Source organism: Agelaius tricolor, unplaced genomic scaffold, assembly GCF_023055355.1.
Source record: "Agelaius tricolor isolate 1412-34295 unplaced genomic scaffold, bAgeTri1.0.p SCAF_1, whole genome shotgun sequence".
In the NCBI taxonomy this organism is placed as follows: Eukaryota; Metazoa; Chordata; class Aves; order Passeriformes; family Icteridae; genus Agelaius; species Agelaius tricolor.
Genome location: NW_027269261.1, coordinates 99,002,107 through 99,016,814, shown reverse-complemented (window position 1 = coordinate 99,016,814; position 14,708 = coordinate 99,002,107). Strand labels below are relative to the sequence as shown.

At 37.1% G+C, this 14,708-nt stretch overlaps 1 long non-coding RNA gene across 1 annotated transcript; it reads left to right on the top strand.

Moving 5' to 3' along the window:
- The first annotated feature begins 1,909 nt into the window (after positions 1–1,909).
- LOC139592697 (uncharacterized) lies at positions 1,910–13,947 on the top strand. Its single transcript, XR_011680097.1, has 3 exons — positions 1,910–2,017; positions 3,982–4,090; positions 13,394–13,947. It is a non-coding gene; the product is annotated as an uncharacterized lncRNA (long non-coding RNA).
- The last annotated feature ends 761 nt before the right edge of the window (positions 13,948–14,708 follow it).

The window sequence follows — 14,708 nt, the reverse complement described above, 5'->3', positions numbered from 1 at the left end:
AAATTGTTACCCTTTGTTCTATCACTGTCTGCCCATGTAACAAGTCACTCTTGCTCTTTTTTTTTAAACCTCCTTTAACTACTTGAAGGCTGTAACAAGGTTTCCCCAGTGCCTTCTCATCTCCAGGCTGAGCAACCCCATCTCTCCCAGCCTGTCTTTGTAGGAGAGGTGCTCCAGCCATCAAATAATTGTTGTGGCCTTCCTCTAGACCCACTCTAACCCACTCCCATATCTGTCCTGTGCTGAGAACTCCAGACCTGGACACAGTACTTTAGGTGGAGTCTCACACTGTCTGTGATTAAGAGAGCTGAGTTGAAATTTGTTCTGTTAAAAACCTCCATTTACATGATTTCCATCTGGAGAAGCATAAGGAGTGATTCTAGTCATTTTCACTACAAAGAAAGAGAATGTTTTCTGTTTGACAGTTTGTAATATGACGAGAGTTTGCCAACTGAGGAAGGATATTCACTTGTGTGACTCTTGTGTTACAGCATATCTGAGAATATGTCGTGGTTTAACCCCAGCCAACAATCAAGTCCCACTCAGCAGCTCTCTCACTCCTCCACCAGAAGCATTGGGGAGACAATTGGAAGAGTAAAAGCTGGAAACTTGTGACTTGGCATGAAAACAGTTTACATAGGGAAAGCAAAAAGCACATACACATGCAAAGCAAAACAAGGAATTAATTCGCTGCATCCCATGGGCAGCTGTTCAGCCATCGCCAGGAGAGCTGGGACACATCACACATAAATGGTTCTTTGGAAGGACAGATGCTATCACTCCAAATGTTCCTCACTTCCTCCTTCTTTGCCTCCCTTTAATGCTGAGCATGATTTCATATGGTCTGGAATATCCTTTGGTCACTTGGAGTCAGCCTGGCTGTGTCTCCTTCCAACTTCCCCACGCAGCCCCAACTTCCTCACCAGGCTGGCAGTATGAAAAGCAGAAAAGGCCTTGGCTCTGTGTAAATCCTGCTCAGCAATAGCAAAAACATTTCTATTACCATCACTGTGTTCAGCACAAATCCAAAACACATCCACTATAAAGAAAACTAACTCCATTCCAGCCAAAACCAGCACAAGAATATCTGAATCTGCAGCTGAGGCAATCCACAGCCGAAGATATCTTGTACTAAATGACTTCCTTGATAAACAAAGAGGAGAATTAACTGCTTTCAAAAAGATTGAGGCAAATCAACACTTTCAGAGCAGCCAAGAGTGCAGGCTTTTCATTACTTCCCATCAAAATTAGGAAGGGTAGGGAACCCATGTAAGAAGACATTTTCCAGCTAGGAGAACAGCACCTTCTTGGAACAAACCTAGGGGAGACTGATATTGTTCTTTAATTATAACTACATCTTAAGTTACCCTTAATGGTAGTTAAAGGCCTAGATTTAGGTTTCTGAAGCAAGCCCTAAGGTGACCAATGACCAGGGCTTGAGCCACCTGCAATTTGAAGCTCAGCGCTTTGCAGAATGGCTGCATGATATTCACCAAGTTTTACCACAAACACTGTTGCTGAGCTGTGACAGACTACAGAAGGCAAAACCAGGCAAGATAAGTAGAGTGAAAACAGAGAAATAGAAGTGTTGAGATGGTAATACCAACACAAAGATCTAGAAGAGAAACACCAACTCAATAGGATGCATAAAAAAGACTAAGCAAAAGAAAGAGCAGGGAGATGGGAGATCTCAACCTGACAATATCAGGGGTTATGCTGTTCCAAAGAGCAATGAAAGCCAAGCCTTTTCCCAGATGACTGATGAGACACAAGTTAGCTCAAGGTGAGATTAGGCAGAATGTTAATGATTAGCCCCATATTTGCATGTCCTACTTCTCTGCTGTATCTATCAGACAGTAAATATTTTCTGGATGCTTATGGGAGTGTGCATCTTGCTCTCAAGGTCTCTTTGTGCAGAGCAAAATATGCCTGGAGAAATTGTGGTTCAGTAAGGGAGGGTTGGACCAGGAGACTACTTTGGAATGAATGGAATCACTCTCCAGAGGTTAACTTTCAGGTAGGTAATATAGAAGTTAGGTACCTCTGATCTTTAGAGCAGCCTTAGCAGTGCTGTGAACAGATAAAACAATCAATGCAGCCAGCCAGTCAGTGTGGGATCTTTTGTACTTTCATATCCACATCTTCTGGTCTGGTAGAAGTGCTTTGCTACACAGTTCATATCATTGTGAGAGAGATTTTTACTCTGCTTGCCTGCTCAGGGAAACATTGCTTTATTACTTGTTAGACCACATTGTAATTTTTTTTTCCTTTTCTTTTTTATTTTTGCAAAGAAAGATTAAATTCCTATTTTACTGTGTAGCACCAGAAAGACAGAACTAAACAGGCAATACATTGCTTATACTCTTAAGCAATCCTTCTAGTACCTTCCTAATTAACTTGACATTGGTCTGAATGCTTTTAAGCCTCCATTTGCTTAAAATAGCACAAAGTCTGGATTTATTCAACCTCACTTTAGTCTTCAGACAGATATTTGTGTCTATACCTGTTGGAGAGAAGTAGGCTCTCCACAGGATGATTCAGAACTTATCTTATTTAAATTTCTCTCTTGAGGTGTCATTCTGTTAAGTCCAGAAATAGCTTATGCCATTTTTGTGCCTAGGTTAGACTCCTCAGGAAGGTGCCAGAAGCTAAGAGGAATGAATTTAAATTAAATTTTTTTGACAAAAAGTTTTGGCTCAAAGATAAAAAAAAAAGTCCTTCCAAAGATGTATATTATATCTGAAAGCTCCTAACTTACTGAGGAGAATAAACATTAGACTTCCTTTCAAGTTTACTCCCTAATTTCCAGGAGCATATGGCTTGTTAACTCACCTAGCTGCAATTGCATCCAACACTTAACTTCTGTGCCTGTGCTGCCCTGTCACCCAACAGATTGGTACTTCCTTGCTGGAGAGTTACTCACTCAGCTATCAGTGTTCAGATGACACTGTGTATAATTTTGCTCACTTCTGCTATGATTTACAAAGTTATGAAGGGCCTCAGTGTTGATTCTCCTCCCCTAAGGTTTGAAGAGCTGACAGTCTCAGCCATCTAATTCCTTGAGTGCAACCAGAACTCAAACTGCCTGAAATAATAGTATATTTCATTTGACTTATGTGTGCTTTTACAGGCATTACTGCAATACTTCCTGACAATTCTACAGTTAAAGCCAAAGTGTCAGAATGCAACACATCTCCAGAGAGCAATAATTTGTAAAACAAAGCAAAAAGGTAAAATTTAAAAAGTGAAGTCCTTCCAGCTACAGTTTCCATATGCGCCTAAAGATCTATTGGTCAAGAAATTACATAATTCTTTGTGAAAACTGGGGCAGAAATTCTACTTTATTCAGATCTAGGACACAGAACTCACACTGTGTAGTAGCCACAAGAACTAGATAAATTATTGATGAGCAAAAACAGGATATTAATTCACAGGAGGAGTAAGATATTTTTGGTTTTAACTTCTTCTCATGCTGATGATAAAATATCCTATATCATTTGGCATGAGCCTCATTAAATATATGTATCCTGTACTTTCATAACACCTTTATGTTTTCCAGCCTCTATTTCAGCTTTAAATACTGGCAGTGAAATTAAGACACATCAATTATTAGAGCAAAGATTTTACTAAAATGACAGAGCCTTCTGTCCGTCTGCCTCACATTTTTAAGTCTTTCTATTCACATTTTCCAAAATTACAAAATTAATTTACATAGATATTTCAAATATATTTTTCCTTTATAATTTTTGTAATTAATATTTTAAAATTATTATTTAATTTTAAATGTAGGTTCTTGTCTGCCCAGGAAAAAAAAGGTACCAAAAACCACAGGGAATAAGCTTTTTGCAGGTTGTTTCTCTAAACCACAGGAGATCATGGTCCTATATCTATGAGAGCTGATACCCATATTTCCCAGTTAGCTTGATAATTCCTTAGTTGCCAGACTGTAAAAAATTCTGATTTATTTTTTTTCCTCTCCAGGCTTCCTCCTAGATTTGCATTAGAAAATTAAGAAAAGAATTGTAAGGCGAGGGAAAAAACAACAAAAGTGTGATTTTTCAGCCTAGTAAGATATTTTTTTCCTAAAATGGTACAGTTCTGGATTTTGTTTCAGTGCTTCTTACTCACTACAATGTGTTAACCTTAAATGAAAATTCAGAAACCATTATTAAGTATGTGTGTTCTAACCCATACTTTGTGGAACTGAAATTTTGTCTAAAATGAGACTTATTTAGTATCTAAAGATTATCTGCTGTAACTCTCTAGAGCTGTTAAAATAAACCAAGTCCAGGCAGGCTAGTTGGGGAAGTGGACTTGGACTTCCTCGCCATTGAGAATATCTCAGTCAAAATAATCAAACAACTATTGTTTTCAACAAGCAATAAAGTAATATCATGGAATCACCGAATGAAAAAATATTAAGGCCAGGAGGGACTTGTATTTCAGTCCAACATCCTACTCAAGGCAGGACAAATTCAGTCAGGCTGTGCAGGACTATGTCTCCAAGGCTTAAAGACCTCCAGGGTTTGACACTCACTGCACTATTCTCTGGGTAACTTCCTCCAAGGTTTGGCTATCTGCACTGTATAAAAATCCTAGCATTTAACCAGAATTTCCCATGTTCTGACTACTGTCCTTTGCCAATCACTGGGCATTTCCATGAGGTTGCTCTATGACTTCTGTATCCTCAGATCAGGGGCACTGCAGACAGCAATATGATCTCCCTGAGCCTTCTTTTCTGCAGATTGAGTCTGTTCTCTCAGCTTTCCCTTGTCTATCATGTGCTCCAGCCCCATGACAGACACAGTGGCCTGTGCTGGACAACCCCCAGGATGTTCATGTCATTTTGTAAGGGGTAGCCCAGATTCTGTGGTTTTGCTGGTGTTGAACTGAGGATGAGGATCATTTCCCTGAGCCTGCTGGCTGCAGTCCTGCTTGTGCAGCCCAGAAGGCAATTGGCCTCTGCTGCAAGGATGCACTCTGGCTCTTCACCTGCTTAGAGCCTACCAGCTTCTGCAAAGCTGCTCTCCATCTGGTCAACCCCCAGCATGTACTAGTAATTGGGCTTACTCCTCTCCAGGTGCAGACTTTTTCATTTGCTTTTAGTGAACTTCCTGAGGTTCCTGTTAGCCCATTTCTCCCACCTGTCCCTTGTAGTAACAGTCCTGCCCTCTATGTGCTTTTCATACTCTGGGGTTGTTCACAAATTTGCTGAGAGCACACTCTGTCCCACCATCTAGGTTGTTATAAAGAAATTAAGATGCATTTTTTCCAGGACTGATTCCTGAATGATGCCTCAACATCAGCATACATCAGTCCAGCATCTGCTCTTTCCAGCATTAACTACTGGTCTTTGAGTCCAGCAGTTCAGTCAATTTTCTATGCACCTTGATGTCTACCTGTCCACGCCATATCTCAAAATTTCAATACTAAGGAGACTATGAGGGACTCTTTCAAAGACCTTCCTTACGTCAAAGTGTGAAGCATCAGCAATAATCACGGTTGCAGAAAGCAGTAAGGTTGCCCAGGGATGAGTTACCCTTGGTACATTCATGCTGCTGCTTCCAGTTATTTAAATTTTCTATTGTGTCTTGAGAAATAGCTTCTGATAGGATCTGCCCCATAACAGATGAGATAAGATCTTTACCTGGATCCTTCTCCTGGAAGATGAATGTGGTGTTTGCCTTTTTCCAGCCATCAGAAACCTTTCACAATTTACATTTTATTTTGAAAATTATAAGGTTAGCCCCTCAGCAACATCAGCCAGCTCCTCTGGTAGCCATGGATACATTGCATTTGTACATACAGGCTTGTCTATGTCTAATTGTCTAATATTTAAAAACCAAAAATGAGAAGTCTATGTTTCTGATCTTTCCACATGCATTTTTTTAGTCCTCCCAAGTAAAGAGGGAATTTCTATCTAAAGGGGAATTTCCTACCAGTCAAAATTTTGACAATGACAAAAAATATATTTTTCAGTTAATCTTTAAACCATTCCCAAGCCTTTAAAGAATTTAGCTTTTATGTAATTCTAATATTCCATTCCTTCCTCTATATTTTTTTCTTAGGATATTCCCAGGAATATCAACTGCTCAGCACATTTTTCAGGCTTCGTAGTGTATTGATTTGAAATACACTGAAAATTAAATACATTTTTAAATCTTTTTCTTTCAGTCATTCATATGAATTATCACATGCTTTCTCTAGGTCTTAGATTAATCAAATATATTTTCTAAACTTTTATATGCAAACCAAATAAAAAATAAACTTTACAATAAACTCCTCTACGAAGCAGTAATGAGATGTATTGGCATAATATTTATGTTGCATCAACAGACAACGAAAATGAGAGAGATGTCTTTTCATGTCATTGTCATCAAAAACATTCCAAGCAAGTGACTTAATTCTATTATTCCAGTTTTGTGACCAAATTTGGTTTATTCAGTCAGGGGAAAATAAAGCTGTTTGTATTGCTGATTTATTTTGCACAAACCACTTTAATTGAAGTGGCGTAATCAGTGGAAACTAAAGAGCTACTACACTGCAATGAAAGGAAGAGTAAAGCGTATTCTGCTCCCTAATCAGCAATTGGGAAAGGACATAAATTTTGTCTTTCAGTTATCAAGTAAAAGTTTGGAATTCAGGGTGAAGGAGGAGAGAAAAAACAGTTTATTTACAGTTGACTTCATTGTTTGTTTTCTACGAGAACATAGCTGTGAATCATTACCTAGTTGACAGAAAAACAAGGATTAGCAGTATGGAGACACATATATATATTCAACATGATTAAATTTCCTCAGCAGCCCAGTAAATATGCTGTCTGTCTGTAGAGGGCATGGCCCTGCTGTGTGCTAACCTGGCACTTTGGGGGCTCAGTGTTGCCATGGCCTGATCTGGGTGTCGCTGGTTTAACCCCTGTGCTGGGGCCAGTGGCTGCTGCCTCCCCTGCTCCAGCTCCAGCCCTGTGGTGCCCCCACTGCAGAAGGGGTGACACCCCCCTGCCTGTCACTGCCTGACAATGCACAGCCCTTTGTGTGCATGGGGCTGGAAGAACTTCACCTGGCAGACCAGGAGGAGGATGCCAAATGGATGAGAACATTTATAAAGATAAACCCAAGAATAACCAAGGCCAGAGGCGAAGGTTCCACCCACCATCATGCCCCTCCCACTCTTCAGAAGGCAGGATGCTGGCAGCTCCATGTGCCACCCTCACTACTTTTTCTGACATTGCCAACAGAATCACACTGAATCACAAAATGAACTGTGGTGGAAAAGACCTTTGAGATCATCGAATCCATCAGCCTTAAACCCAAAATGATCCCAGTTTCATAGCATTACTGTAACTTAAATACAAAAAAAGTCTGTATTTTTATCTAGTTGTTAAGATTATAATTAGGTTAATAAATTATTTGTTCCACATATGCACACTGTGTTCTATTTTTACATATAACAAGGTTTGGAGCATAAAATGTAATACCTAGTCACACAGAAGGAAGTGCTTTTCAGCAGTATCATTTGAAGCTGTAGTTCATACAGTTCATCATCCCATGAGCAGCCTTTAAATTCCTATTTCACAATTCATTCCTTGTTCTTTTTTGAGACTAAGTGACAATGGTCTGCCTGCAGAATAGAGGTAAGATCCTGAGACAGGTTTATACATGAATATCTACATGAATACATCCTGAGTTAGCTCTAGGTTTTTTCTGCACCAGAAGTGAAGATTTCCACACATGAAGTGAATGAAGACAACTTATTAGGTATGGTCAAACCATATCTCTCTTTCCCTATTTTTGGTCTGTTTACATTAAGACTTTGGAAAGAATTTACAGACTTAACTGAAAGTTAAATTAGAGAATCTCAAAAACTCCTGAAGCTTTTCTATCTCTTTAGGAAGTAATCTTTTGTTTTTCATTTCAGAGATTCTATGTAGAATCATTGTGGATTATTTAGCTGTAAGACAAATGTTACACAGCTCACACAAAGGATTGAGATGTGGGTTTTATTAAATTTATTATTAGGCACTCAACAGACCATATCTAGGCTACTGTTTCCAATGCAATTGGAAAATATTCTGTTTTCACCAATACAAGCAAGATATTGCTATACTTGAGTAACTTTAGCAGAGGCCACCAGAGTGCTTGTGCATTGGAACACGGCCTGTGAGGGAATAGTGAAGATGAGCTTGTTCTGTCCAGGAAAGAAAACACTTTGGGGGTATGTTAGAGAAGCACCAGATGTATATGGGACAAGGTAGATGAGCTGTTAATAGCATTACACAGCAGAAAGACAAGAGAAGAGTTTTAAAATTAAACAGCACTTATTCGGACTGGGTACCAAGAAAACCTCTTTTTTTTTTTTCCCATGAGCATGATCCAGCAGTGGAGGAAGTTGCCCAGAGACACTGTGCAGCATCCATCTCTGGATTTTTTCTACATTCAATTGATAAAGCCCTGAGATTCCTGGTTTGACTCCATAGCTGATCCTGTTTGGAGCAGGAGGTTGGGTTAGAGATCTCCTGAGTTCCCTTCTCACTTGAACTGTTCTGTGCTTCTATGGTCAGAATGTTTACCCAGACCTGGACAGATCTCACAATTCTGTACATGCAGACAGAGGCAGGATTCATGGCTGTATGTCATTGTAGTCTTATAAAACATCATATCTATCGTATTCCTTTTTTGAATCTAGGAATTTAAATAAAATTAATTGAATATTAAAAAAGTGATATAAACCCCATTTCAATGGAGACTAATCCTTTTTCCTCCATTATTAATAGGAGCATATGTACATGTACAACAATAAATACAAGATGATTCATATACAAGTCCTACTTTTAGATGGAAAGACAGCAAACCACCAGATGATAGATAGGTAGTTGAAAATGAATCATTAGAACCATGGATTGATCAGGAAATATTAGTAAAATCTGAAAAGCAGTATCTTTTTATATATTGCTAGGTACCCAAACTGTCATTTATGATAATATATTGTAGATTAAAAACAAATAGTACCAATTTATTGACAACTGTAATACCATTATATTATTATATTTGCTTTCTTAACAGCTAGTATGATATTGAATTACTGCATGTCTTTTAGAATCCTTTATGGTGATGGCTCGATAGACACACACGTCAATTCCTCTTCATTGTCAACAGAATTTCTGTCATTGTATTGTTTTATGAGAGTTTTGAAATTCTAGGTATACTTAGGTATGCGTCTGTGAAAAGAAAACTGATGACAGTAGAAAACATGAATTAAATACACTTTTAAACCAAATATCAAATAGAATTTTACAAGTTCAGAAGATCTGAACTTTTAGAGAATTCTGCTAAAGCTCAAAAATTAATATTCAGTACAACTGAAGCAAAAAAAAAATATTTGGAAAGATTATTTCTCACTGACTAAAAAAAAAACAACTATTCTTTAAAATTTTTATTTGTATTAATTCTTAGACCTCTTCTTAACCATATTCCTATCCTCTCTCTCTTTTTGCTTCTTGTCTTTTCCAGGTGCATGTGTTTGATAGGTATAAAGAAATTGTATATTTATAACAAAAAGAGTGTTATTTCAGTCTTATTTGGTGAAATGCAATCTCAAAATGTCTTTATTTCTCTGCCATTGCTCATATTAACATGCTTTCTTCTCCTCTACAAAGTAACAAAATGTTATCATATGCGTTTTTCTGTTCAACAATTTTCTTTTCAAGCTACAGTATTCCTAGTCTTTAATTGGTAAATCAACAGCAGTCATTCAGTAAGGATGATGTTTTTGCAATATAAAATCTCATTGGAATTTATTTTTATCTTCCTAAAGAGAATTTTAAATTACATAATAAATGTATGCTTAAGGCATCTGAACATCATTCATATTTGTACTTTTCAAGTGTATTCAAACTAGATGCACTTACTAAAGAAAAGTTTTTTGTATGGGGCATGTTGGATTTGCCAAAATCTATGTACTGCATCTGTACCCTGTAAAACAACAATTCTGATTAATGTGGATGGATAACTTTAAGGTCCCAGAGCTTATTCAACAAGGGTCTTAAAAAGGCTTGAGATTCTTTTATGTATCCAACAAGATATTCCTTAAGAGGTCAAAACCTTTAAGGCAAACTTCAGAAAATAAGGGAACTTTAGAAAAAGTTAAAAGCAACATTCAAACAAAATAAAGCATTTCACAAAGCATTCGGTAAGCAAACTCCAATTCAACCAGTTTTAAGTCACTCAAATTCTGAGAAGAAAAAAAAAAAAAGAGAGAAGAGATACAGAAAAGAACAAATGTAGCTACCACCCATGGCTGCAGTAGTGTTTCAGCTGATTCAAAGCCCAAGAGGAGGTAGGATCAAGACCTGTGTGTCCCTCATGCTCTGGTTTAAGTAACCTTTGGCTTTCCTGGGCCCTTCCCCCATGTGGGACTTCCAGTCCGTTGGCCACTCAAGTGCTGGGCTAGGGGCTCCAGGGTCAGGATGTGGAGCATTGCCTCCCAGTGTCTGGGTTTGACCCCACTGCAGGGCTGGGTACAGCCCCTGGGGTGTGGGGTGTGTGGAGCAGGGCACACCTTGTCAGGGCAACACTTGACCCTTTCGCCACACATGAGCCTGAAAAATGTTTTGAGCCAAGTTCATCCTCGTCTCTCACAACAACCTAACTCTAAAGTTCAATCTATATGCTTTCAATATGAACAGGTAAATTATAACTGGATGCAATGCCAAAGAACTCACAGTACTAATCTTTAAAGTGTATATCTAGTGGAAAATATTTTTTTTAGGTTTTTTTAACAATAATATTTTCTTAAGAAGAATTGCCTACCTGAAATGTAATGATGTTACAAAACAGAAACCATGAATTCTATTGTGTAGTCAGCAACAGCTTGTATTCATCTACAAATGTTCTAAATTGTGCCAATAATTCTGCGGTTGAATAATTTCAGTTATGGATGTTGAACAAGATTCCAATATTGCTGCAACATTGTTTTTAGATGTTAAATAACACCCAAATGAGAAAAGAGGAGAAAATTACTTGTTAGATAATGATTTCAAAGAGATTAACTGTTTCAGAGCAATACTTTTGTTTATTATCAAAGTAGAATGAAAATTCTGTGGATTCTAGACACAAAGATGTTTAAAGTATAGACTAGCAATTAAAGATATTGCATCAAGCATTGATACAACCTAACTCCCCTCAGTCTATACCAGAGATGCCATTGTTTTTTTTGTCTACTACTTTTTTCTCAGACTGCTGTAGGATTTTTTTTTTCACATTTCAAAACAATAAATCTACCCTACATGCTGTTCACAGAGTCCTTCACATGAGGCAAGGTGTTCTATCTTGCAAGTCTAGCCTATTTTTTTTGTTTTGTTTTGTTTTGTTTTGTTTTGTTTTGTTTTCTTCTGTCTTTGTATGGAGTAGATATGCCATCTAAAAGTACAAACTGTTTGTGCCTCAGGTAATTCAGGTAATTGTGTATCAAACATCCAGTTTCCAAATTATCACTCTTCCAAGATTATAGAAATGTTTTTATACATCTTTGCTTGTTTGCTTTCAGATTACTCTACCAAAATGCTTTCCTGATAACCGTAATACAGTTAACATTCATGTAATATAGTTTTTTTTTTTTTTAATTAAGCTATATCTAGTTACATAAGGATAATTTTCTGTATTTGTGGGGGAAAATGCACAGATCTGATTTTACTATATTCTTCAAATTACCTGCAAAGTTAAAAATTGAGTAGAAAGATGATACAAAATCAAATGATCAGACGATTATTCTGATTAGAAAAAAAAATATTCTGGTTATTCAAAGCAGGAATTACTATTTTGAGCTGGTTGTACAGGGCTGTGTCCAGTCAAGACTTGAATTATCACCAGGGTTTGACACTCGCTCCACTCTCTGTCCAGTTCTTTCAGCTTTCCCTTGTCTGTCATGTACACCAGCCCCAGCTAGTCACCTGTACATGGGTTTAATCCTTATCATGTGCATTTTTTTTGCATTTGCTTTTAGACTTCCTGAAGTTTGTCTGTCAATTTCAGCAAGTCTGGTCCCTTTCAGTAGCTGTCCTGCCTTCCAATGCACCAGCACTACCCTCCACAAACATATTTCACATTTCTGAGCACTTGTTGAGTGCACAGTTTGTCCTGATATCCAGGTCATTGTTCATTTTTCCCCGTTTCCTCATCAGTAGTCTTTTTCCTCTGGATATTTGATGGTGGTTCCAGACATACAAAAAATTGACCAAAGTGACCCAAAATTTTCCTTTCATAGAACTTCTGCAATTCTGTTGTCATTGACATTTAAAGCTCTACCTTCTGGTAAAAAAAAAAAAAAAAAAAAAACAATGAATATTTTAAGACTGTTTTTCCTTTTGATATTTATTAAATTCTGCTTTTGTTGTTACACTGGCTCTGGCTGGGATGGAGTTATTTTTTCCTAACAGGCCATATTCTAACAGTTTTGGATTTGTGACTTAAACAGTGTTGATAACACACCAGTGATTTGGCTGTTTCTGAGCAACATTTGCACAGTGTCAAGGTTTTCTCTGTCTCTCACATGGCCTCCCCAGTGAGTAGGCTGGAGTCATTAAGAAGTTAGGAGGGAACTCAGACAGGAGAGGTGATTTGAGTTGACCAAAGGGATATTCTATGACATATATGATATTCAGCAATAAGAACTCAGCAGAGTTTTTGGGGGACTTTAACCATTTCTTGGAGATGGTTGGGTGTCCGTCTTCTTGTGGAGGTTTTTGAGTGATTGTCCTTGCATGACTTTTGCCTCCTTTATTTTTTTATTTTTATGTTTTTCTTTTTCTTAACTTCTAAAACTATCCTTATGACCCATGAGTTTTCTCTCCTTTGCTCTTCCTATTGTCTCCCCCATCCTGATGGGGTGAGGGAGTAAGCCAGCAGTGTGTGGAGCTTAGCTGCTGACCAGCATCTGCTCACTACTTGTGGTCTTCTATACTCCAGAAGTATTTTAGTCATGTTTTTTCCTTTGAGTGTTACAGATCTTGACTTTTTGTTTCTTTTTACTACTTGTTATCAATTTCCCTTTTTGGTATATTACATCAGTCTGTTATAAACATATTTTTTTCATGTCAGTGTAGATACAATTATAATATATCAATTATAATATATCAATTATAATATATCATCATTCCAGTCATAAGAATTTTAGTTTCAAATTTTAGTTTGGCTGAACTGATGTTTATAAAAAGTCTTTGCTTCATTATTCTTGCTTAACAGTTTAGGTCAACAAATAGTTAAATAATTTCTTCTATAATGTGTGTCCTAATTAATTTTGGTATTTTGATTTTTTGTCAGATTCCTTTACTATTGTTTTCACTTCTCTTTGGTCAAGTCAGCCCATTTACCATGATGATTTGTTCTGCTTTTATCAGGAATCCATCTGAAGTGAGCCATTTTTCTGGAAAACTTGGAACACCCAGGGATGAGGAGGGAAAAACAACCCAACCAAACAAATACATCTGAAAGCAAAACAGATACACTGCCCATTTTTATCTCTCTTATTCAACCTAAACAATTATTCATGATAACATGAAAAAAGAAAACAACCACAAGGCAAGCACAGGCTCTGTTGTAATCTAGAAACAAGAAAATGCTTTAAAAAAATTCAGTTACATTGCTTCTGTGATTATGGGCCTTTAAGACACTTAATGCATACATAAAACCCTAAAAACAACTCACACTGACAGCACTGTAGATGTCCTAAATCTTACAATTTACTGGAATGCCAATAGCTACCTGAGAATATTAAGGCACTAGGAAATCCAATTATTTAAAAAACTGTAATGTAACTGTCTGCTGAGTTGTTTTTTTTTTTTTTGCCAAGCAGAAGAAATAATTTTTAAATATTTATTGAAGGCTATGTTTTTGTATCCATATTTTAAGCTCTTGTAAAATGTCCATTTGTCTTATATTGTGTCAATGATGAATATGTTTTGGTCCCATGAACCTAAATTGATATGTCAATGATCATAATTAAAGGCTTGTTGAACTCTTTGGGAAATTGTGAATTGATTTAATGCTTCATAAAACATGCCTGTTACAGGCATGGAGGACTGTCCCTCATGTTTTTAAAAAAACCCCCACCTAACTGATTAAAAAGTCAGTATTTCTTTATCTACTGCTCAATGGTAGTTGACAGTAAAAGCCATGTTACTGTTTCAATAAGATTGCTGATAGTCCTCAGAATATGCTTTAAAAACCAGTCATTCACTTCTACCATTTTTTTCTTGTGCTGATGTAAGTTCTCAGTCTAAAAGAGACTGCAATGTTTGGTTTTAAATAATTCCAGGGGTCAGAATTTTATTAGCTCTTTTTAGTTTGTTGGCTTGTTTGTTCTCAAAAACACTCCATCATAAACAACTTCAATCTTTGTTTTTCGAAAAAGAAAAAGAAAAAGAAAAAGAAAAAGAAAAAGAAAAAGAAAAAGAAAAAGAAAAATAGGAATGACATTTTTGTGCTGTTTTCCAATACAGCTATTATTCAGAACAGGTCATTGTACTACTTCCAGCTGAGCCAGAATACCCAATCTTGTTCTACCTTGCAAAAATAAAACAATGCATAAAGATTTCCCCAGCTGTACTGCACAAGTGTGCCTAACCTGTATGGACAGTATCAAATCCTCTGTATCAAATCAAACTTTCTAATAATTCCCTCCATAGCCAGACTGGAAACCTAAGCTTCTTTAAT